This window comes from Neofelis nebulosa, chromosome 1 (genome assembly GCF_028018385.1).
Source record: "Neofelis nebulosa isolate mNeoNeb1 chromosome 1, mNeoNeb1.pri, whole genome shotgun sequence".
NCBI classification, from domain to species: domain Eukaryota; kingdom Metazoa; phylum Chordata; class Mammalia; order Carnivora; family Felidae; genus Neofelis; species Neofelis nebulosa.
The window spans coordinates 156,581,127-156,589,414 of NC_080782.1; the positions used below are offsets into that span (position 1 = coordinate 156,581,127).

Here is an 8,288-nt window from a genome sequence, read left to right on the forward strand (position 1 = left end):
TGATAAAGAAACTGAGGTTTGGAAGCGCCAAGTAATGCCACATATTGCACAGTTAGCAAGTCAAGATGGAGTTTAAATTCAGGTTCTTCTGATTCCCAAAGCCTGGTATTGTAGTCTGTGGAGCCACTATTTAATATCTCTGTTTCTGGCCCTCCTGGGTATATGTTGGATTGCCCTTCCCCACTCTGACCATGATGATTGCCTTCGTCAAAAGTGACATTTGTCGCATGAAGGTAAAAGCTTTAGAAACCAAAGGTTCTCGTACCCACTTCTTATGACAGCTGTGCAATTTTTTTAATTAAAATACTGAGTTTATTTCACATGTATATTTTTGTCTCCCCACCATTTCCATTTGTCTGACCACCACTACTACTATGTCCTATCATAGCATTCCATACATACTTAAAACCAAGCAAAGGGTGGAGCTCCATCTTTAAAAACTAAACATATTTTGGACAACACATTTTTGGCAATGGAACCTGGACAACATTTATCAGACACGGTAGGGAAAGTTCTCATTCTGCATTATAAAAAGGACAGCCAGATATCAACTGTTACAGAAATGAAATAAGACGGAAAATTTTAACAAACTGTTTAAACTATTTTCTTAAAGAGACTTCCTCCACTGCCTGAGATCTTGAATAGCCTCTTGGTCAGTCATTCGGAAGCAATTCTTCACATAATTGATGAACTTGGCTTCCACTTTGGGAAGAGAACCACCTTTTTCTATACTTGCTTGCATTTTTGCTTTAGTGTCTTCTACAGAGCTAGGTCCTTTCAGTGTTTTGGGAGTCTTTTCCTGTTTTTTGAAAGATTCTTGATCTTTTGATCTTGGTGTTGATGGTTTTGAGTCTTTTCCATTCTGGTTAGATTTTTGTGCATTTTTGGCTAGAGTATCTCATATAGATTTCTTTACTGGAGACTTTTCTTCAGCTTCCTCATAATCAAAATCATCATTGTCACCATCTTCATCATCATCGTGGTCATCCTCATCTCCATCATCATCTTCATCAGCAGCGAGTTTTACTTTTTTCCTGTGGAATCTTGCTACCACTTCCACGGGCAGAATGCTTTCCAGATATACTAAGGAGTTTCACATCCTCTTCCTCTTCATCTCCTGACTCTGCACCCATCTTCCTCCACAGCTACTAAGTGCTGTCCACTAATGTACACAGGCCCTGAACCGCATTTCAACCATTAAGACCACAGGTGGTGTTATTTCAAAGCCCCTAAGGAAAACCATTGGCTGTACATTTTCAAAGTTGCCGTGTGACTTTACTTGGACTGCCTTCATAATTCATTGCCTCTGCTTCAACAATGTGCAATTCATCCTTTGCACCAGCCTCTAAACTGACCGTTCTTAAAGATAACTGGTACTTGTTTTCATCATTAGCCACTTTAAAGTGATAATCTTTGTCAGCCTTTAGTTCACAACCGAAAAGATAGTTCTGGGGCCTCAGGGGGCTCATGTTCATGTCCATCAAATCTTCCACGAGGTGGTGGCATGCACTTAGGTGGGAGATAAGGCGGACAGAGAGAAACGACTACTGTTCACAGAACAGCCGCGCAGGATGGAATCGCACCAGGGACGGGGCTGTGTAATGTTTTTTGTTTTGTTTTGTTTTGTTTTTAGTTTTCTTTTATTTTTTGAGAGGCGGAGAAAGACAGAGTGTGTGTGGAGGAGGGGCAGAGAGATTGAGAGAGGGAGACACAGAATCAGAAGCAGGCTCCAGGCTCTGAGCTGTCTGCACAGAGCCTGACATGGGGCTCGAACTCACAAACTGTGAAATCATGACCTGAGCCGAAGTTGGTCACTCAACTGACTGAGCTACCCAGGCGCCCCTATAATACATGACATTTAATGGGCAATAGGGATGCTGGACATATTGCACATTTGGGGACAGTCTAATAAAGTTTTGACCCAGATTTCTTGTGACTCTAGAATATCCAGGAGGACAATCATGTTAGTCAGAAACTTATAGTTACTGTTACCTAGTATATAACTCACTTTTATATATAAATACAAAGCATTTGGGGACATAGTTTTTGTACTGCATTTTCCAAGCATGCAATTATCATGTAAAGAGGCCTAAACTTTTTGCTTAGAACTTTACTGAGAGCAATTCACTTTGGAAAATTCCATCATCCATAGCAATAGCATTCATGGCAATTTGAGAGTCCAAAACACCACACACACATGCCCCAGTCAGACTGTTGCTCTGGAATTCCTTATCACTCTATTTATATTTACAACTATGAATATTTTTCTCTTATATTAAAATGTCAAAATATAATATCTGTCCCAAATCCATTCTCTTAAATCCAGTCATCTGACATCTTTGTTATATCTTCTACTCTAGTTGTGCTCAAACATTTCCACATTGAAACACTCTTACTATAAATGACCTTTCTATTGGTGGTCCATTATATAAAATTTCATGGCATTGATCTATTGAAAAAGTTTGTAGGTGGGTGAATTTATTCATAAGTTGCATTTCCATATAGTAATGGAGTATTGCACAGTATGTGTTAGTAGCAGGCTTTGGGCCTGAGTGAGTTATGAATTATTAGGCTAGGCTCTTGTTTTTCCACAGGCTACTAGACACAGAGGAAAGTAAGATGCTACTTTTGGGCAGATGCTAATATTCTTCTATTTTCAGACAAGGAAACAAAAGTTCAGAAAAGATATTAAATGTCAGCACTGGGGAACACAATGAGTGCTCCTCACTCAGCCTCCTCCCTATGCTGCTGTCCATGAAGCATGGACATTGTAGTTCTGAGAGTCAAATGAGAAAGCATTAGAAACAGGCACATTGGCAGATTCAAGTAACATGAGCACTGATGTTTGTGCATTTATCATTTCAGGAAGCTTTTCCATCCACTCAACAATGGCAGTCCTTTCCTATCATCATCATCCAGGATGTTTGCTACACTGTTCCTTCTGCTTCCATATCTCTGGCTCTCTATAGTTGACAAGCACTTTGGTAGACATGTGGTGTCTCTTTGCTCTGAACAAGCCATCTACAAAGGGAAAGGTTCTCCCTGCACAGTGCTGCTGGGTGCTGCTGCCTGGAAGGGAGAAGGAGTGTGTCTCAGGCATGGTCAGGGAGTGAGGCCAAGAATGGGGACTCTCTGTCTTTCAAGGCTTGGGCTGACCGATGCGTCTATGATGTGTCCACCTCACAGAGTACTTCTACGTGCTGGCCTGGATCAGTCTCTTCTGGAGGCAAGAAAGGCAAGCCCTATCATCCTGGAAACCCCCAAGCTGGAAGTCCACAGTGACAGATAAAACCTCACGTTGAATATGTACAATACATTGGAACCAGGAACTCAGTGGCTCCAATTCAGAGGTGTGTGAATTTAGATCTCAAACTGCTCTCAAATTGTTCCCAGAAACAGTTTTGGTGGAAGAGATAGGGTGAAAAGCTTCCCTGGTATGGGATCCCATGTAAGTGCAGCCAGGGCAGAGGACCTTATTTGGGTGCTGGCTATGGGAAACTCAAGCTGGAGCCTCCAGAGAGAGGCTGTTTGATTCCACAAGGACATCTCTTATGGCTTAGCCGCCTTTCATTGATGGGTGCATGAAATCATCTCACCTGGTTAGCAGATATTCACTGTGGACACTGCTTTCCTCACCCTAACTTACCTGGCAGGTTACATGGGTACCCACTCTTCTGTGATGGTGACTCGAGGGGAGTAACTAACTAGCATTGGGGTTGTTGCTGCTCAACTAAGTCTGGGCTCATGCCAGAAATGTGGGGCCAAGAGGGAGGCAGAAAGAATGCATGAACCTGTCACAGAATGAGTATGGAAGCCTAGAAGAGAAGGACAGATTTTCACTGGCCCTCTTTGACTCTGGAAAGGAACCTCTTTGATCTTTTTCTCTCATAAAGAGATCAACATCAACAGAAATTAAAACCGTGGACCTAGCTAGTGACCTAGCTTAGGGCTGTGTATGCCCCAATTAAGATGCAGGAAGGATTAGTAGGAGAGGGAACAATTTAAGGTGAGTTCCTGGTTTCTGGCATGGTTGACTGGCTGGATTTTGGTACCATTACCAATAATGGGAGGGGGAATAGGAGTATAAGAAGGTTTGAGAGATAAAGTAGGGGAGGGGTTAAGTTTAGCTGGAATGGTATTGAGTTTCACTTCCCCATCAATATCCCCTGGTGGAGACAGAGATACAGAAATGGCACTCAGGAGAGAGAGGTTTGGGATGGAGACAACCTTGAATCCTCTTCAGTGGGGGGTTCTTTATCTTTGGTTCTTCAGTTATTATTTATTAAAGCTTGCTTTGGAAAACCTCACAGCTTATTAGAAATCTGATCAAAATACCATGTTTGAGAGGGGCTGCCCTAGGAGAAGTCTGATTTTCTGGGCTGGATGTGTATGTTTGCATAATATTAATTTTTTTCTAGGTTATACATGTTAAAATTCAGCTGAGAGCAACCCTATCCCCATCCTCCTTGCCTCTGGCCATGCCTTCCACTGTGGAAGAAGCATTTCAACCAGGTTTCCATACATAACCTTGTTGCAGGCTTGTTGCCAAGAATTCTCTGGAATTCCTTCCACTTGCTGGGGTCCTGATTTTCACACAGCAACTCCATTATAAATGTACAGGGAAATGCTACTGATGGTTAGCCTGCTTCTCTGCCTGCTCTTAGCCTTCACTGTAAGCAGATCACACCCATATGAAAATGGGAAGAGAAGGAGGAGTTGAGGGGAACCTGATGTGCTTTCTAAGATCTCCGGAATGGCCTGATACCTTCACCAAAGGTGGACAATGTGTGTGTCAGGATCACTGTAGTATATTCCGGGGACCCAAGCCAGGTCTGCCCAAAGTGTGCAGGAGTGGGACCTGTGGTAGAGGAAGAGTGCAGCTGTGGTCTGTGGGGTGGTTTGGAGTCAGAAATATTAATGTTGAATCTTAGCTCACCCCCCCCCCATAGGTATGGGTTCTGGAGGCTCCTCTTCTTTAGAGGGGTTGGCTTCACAACTTTGTGGATCTGAGGAAATCTGTGTATTTTTCATAATGTTTCCAGTAGTATTCTGGACTATGTGTGGAAGAAGGACATGACATTTCGGGTTTTCTATAATGAGATGTAGCCACAGCTGAAGACATCAGCTTCAGTAAAGACAGAGAAGGAATTAATCTGGATTTCCCTTCGTCCAACTTCTAATATTCCACTGGAACCTTCTACTGGCCAAACCTAGTTGGAAACCAGTGGGAAAAAGATCCTGGGAAATGTGGTTTTTAGGAAAAAGAGCTTGTTTCAGAACAGGAGAAGAGCACAAAATGGATCTATGAAGAAACAGGCTGTAGATGATGAGCTTAAAGATATGGTGGTTTGGGGTGATGAATCTCCAAAACGATCTGTTAGAATTAGAACTAGTACCTGGGTAAAGATGACCCCATCCACACAGGGGATGAAGAGGTCTCTTCCTAAGGATAGACCATTGCCCCTTAAGGATGACAATTTGGAAGGTTGAAGCCAGGGGTTTTAGTCAACATAACACCAGAAGGTGTTGAGAGTTTTAGGAGAACTAAAAGGAACTGGACTTCTACATATTGTATGATGATTTGTTTTCATGTCTCTGAATCTTTTGTTAAACTGTCAGGCCCTTAAGATGAGAGCCTATGCAGCCTTATCCTTGGGGCTCTCTAAGTGAGTGCTAAATGAAGAGTAAAATTTTAGAACCTGTCCACGTGCCTTCCCCCAACCCATAGCAGGAATTGGAAGAGGCATGGCTCTCTACAGTCCACAAGACAACTTGATGAACATATGGTGTCTCTGTTAGGATAACTGGGACAATGACCTCATTTTATATAGAGTCTGAAGTCCAGAGAGAATGAGACCAAGCCACATAGTGAGTCAGAGTCTGAGTATAGAGAGAAATGCCCTTCTAACATTTTCCTGAGTGCTCATAAATTACTGGAGGGTGATCTAGTCAGGCCTTGAGTCCAGGGTTAACAACATGGTGGAGAATATCCAGGGGTTCCTCATACCAGACCTCAGTGTGGGAGATGGAGGACAGATGAAGGGGTGGGGGTGGGCAGGAGGCACCCCTCACTTCCACTCATTAAAGAAATACAGGTATAGAGAGATGAAGAGGCATTTTTAGTCTGGGATCACTGCAGCTAGGACCAGAAGTCAGCCTGGCTGGGGCCTTTGCTGCCCTCCACCCAGTGCTGCCCATATCTCTCTACCATATTCTCCACCCTCATGTCACTGCTAGGTCTTTTCACCTTGGTTGCTGTTCTTTGGAAGAACTCATGTTTGAGAAATTTACATGTGGTGATTAGAGTGAGGGGTGCAGAGGATGGGCAGCACCCAGGACCCGTGAATCTCTCCCTACTTGTTCTGCCTAGAGAAATAATAAAACAGTGCTCCACCTCCCTGTCTTATCCCAGGGAGGGATGATCCACATTCTGGGGCTCTCTCCTCTGCCATTGGCCATTGCCTGGCATGGGACTAGGCACAGATAAGCCTCCCTTTCCCTCAGAACTCTGGAAGTTCTCTTCTTCCTAGATTCTTTCTCTTCCCCAGAAGGAAAAAGTAAAGTTGCATATCATACTTCATACCCCCTAGAGTTCATCATTGGAGAGAATTCTGTAATGTCTGGGGCCCAACACATACTATTTAATGCCCATGTCACTAATCTTATGCATCAGATAATTAGCTTCTTTAACATAGGAAACAATCAACACCTCTAAATATCTGCACATAGGTTTACCAAATTATACTTCCCCAACTGTATAAACACCAACTATAAAATTAACAAAACACCTCTAGGGATTGAATTAGAATCAAAGCCTGATGTATCAGCTTCTCATGAAACATTTAATCCCTTTAGTGCACTGAGAAGTCACCCACAGCTTTACACAAAGCTTGACAGCATGGAGACATAAGCATCACTTCTAACTGCTGTAATGCAAGGGATTGACAATTGTTTACTTTTTCTTAGAGCTTGCCTCCCTCAGGTCTCAGGAACCTCACTATTTTTACTCTTCCCCATGGTGCTATAATGTTACTAGAACTTTTAAAGCAGAAACGGCCTCCTGCTAGTTATGGTCTTGTGGTCCTTTTCTTTAGATAATTTCCACTAGACACATCAGTAAGACTTTAAAATACACACTGTTCTCATAGTTTATTTGTTTACGGCACAATGTTCTTCCCCCATTGTGTTCTCTTCGCATTGCCCTTGGTCAGTCCGGTGTATCCAAGGGCCTGATCAATATGGTATAAAGACCTGACCTGTTAGCAGAATTAAACACCCTAGAACCTTCCTCAGTATTTTGTTACAGTTAATGAGGGCCTTGAATTTGATTCCCAAGATGTAGGAATTTCAAAATTAAGAAAAGCTGGACATTACTCAAAATGGTAAAGACAGATTTCAATCAGTAATATTCTATTGCAATAGGGAAAAGAGTCCAGTGTTAACTGAACTCAACTTTGATTTGAACAGAGATGACTGGGCATTTTAAAGAAAGAATGAAGGAATAGTGAGGGGAAATGAGGGGCTTGAACAGAGTCAGGGAAGTGAAAAATTACAAAAATAAGGAAAAGGTCATGGGTCCATGTTAAGCCCATCTGGGTTTACTAATTTAGGCTTATGGAAGTTAGGATTCTCCCACAGAGGCTGGGAGACAAGGGCCCTTATTCAAGTGTGGATTGGAATAATCATTTCTTTTGGCAGCTTTAAGGTTTCTCAGGCAGGCAATTTTAAGGGGGATAGGTTAATCCTAGGGATTACAGACCTGAACTTTTAGAGATCATGTTGGTATTTTGTTCAAGTCTTTATAGGCCAGGGCTGAGATCTAGCCAAGAAGAGGGCTCAGAGTAGCCTGACTAGAGTTTGGTCAGGGAGTGAATTTTTATGGGATGGCTCTCTTTGGCCCCCACCCTTTCCCATTGTGTTGAAGGACCTGTCATCCTGGGAAGAAAGTGAGAGCATTTCAGCAGCCTTCTTCTCCCCCTGGCAATAGTCCCTTAATTCTCCATCTCTGGCCCTAGTTGGCAGAAGGAAATCTTGCCATCAATGTATCCCCTTTTATGTTCTCACAAGAGCAACTTATTTTTTATTGATGCAGATTCTCCATTCCAGAGCAGATTCCTTGTGGGCAAGCACGAAGCTGTAGCAGTTACTAAAGTGTCCTGGTGAGGAGTGAATCTGGAAAGTGGGAGAGTGCTGTGATGTGAGGATGCAGACAGCCTGGTGCCATTATGTCTGATGGGCTTTCGCTGTGCTAGCTGCTTGCTTTGGGAGCTTGCTGATATGGGCTGTAG

General features: G+C 42.9%; 1 pseudogene; it reads right to left on the reverse strand.

The window, feature by feature from the left end:
* Positions 1–295: 295 nt before the first annotated feature.
* On the reverse strand, positions 296–1,586 carry LOC131518740 (nucleophosmin-like; annotated as a pseudogene).
* Between the last annotated feature and the right edge of the window lie 6,702 nt (positions 1,587–8,288).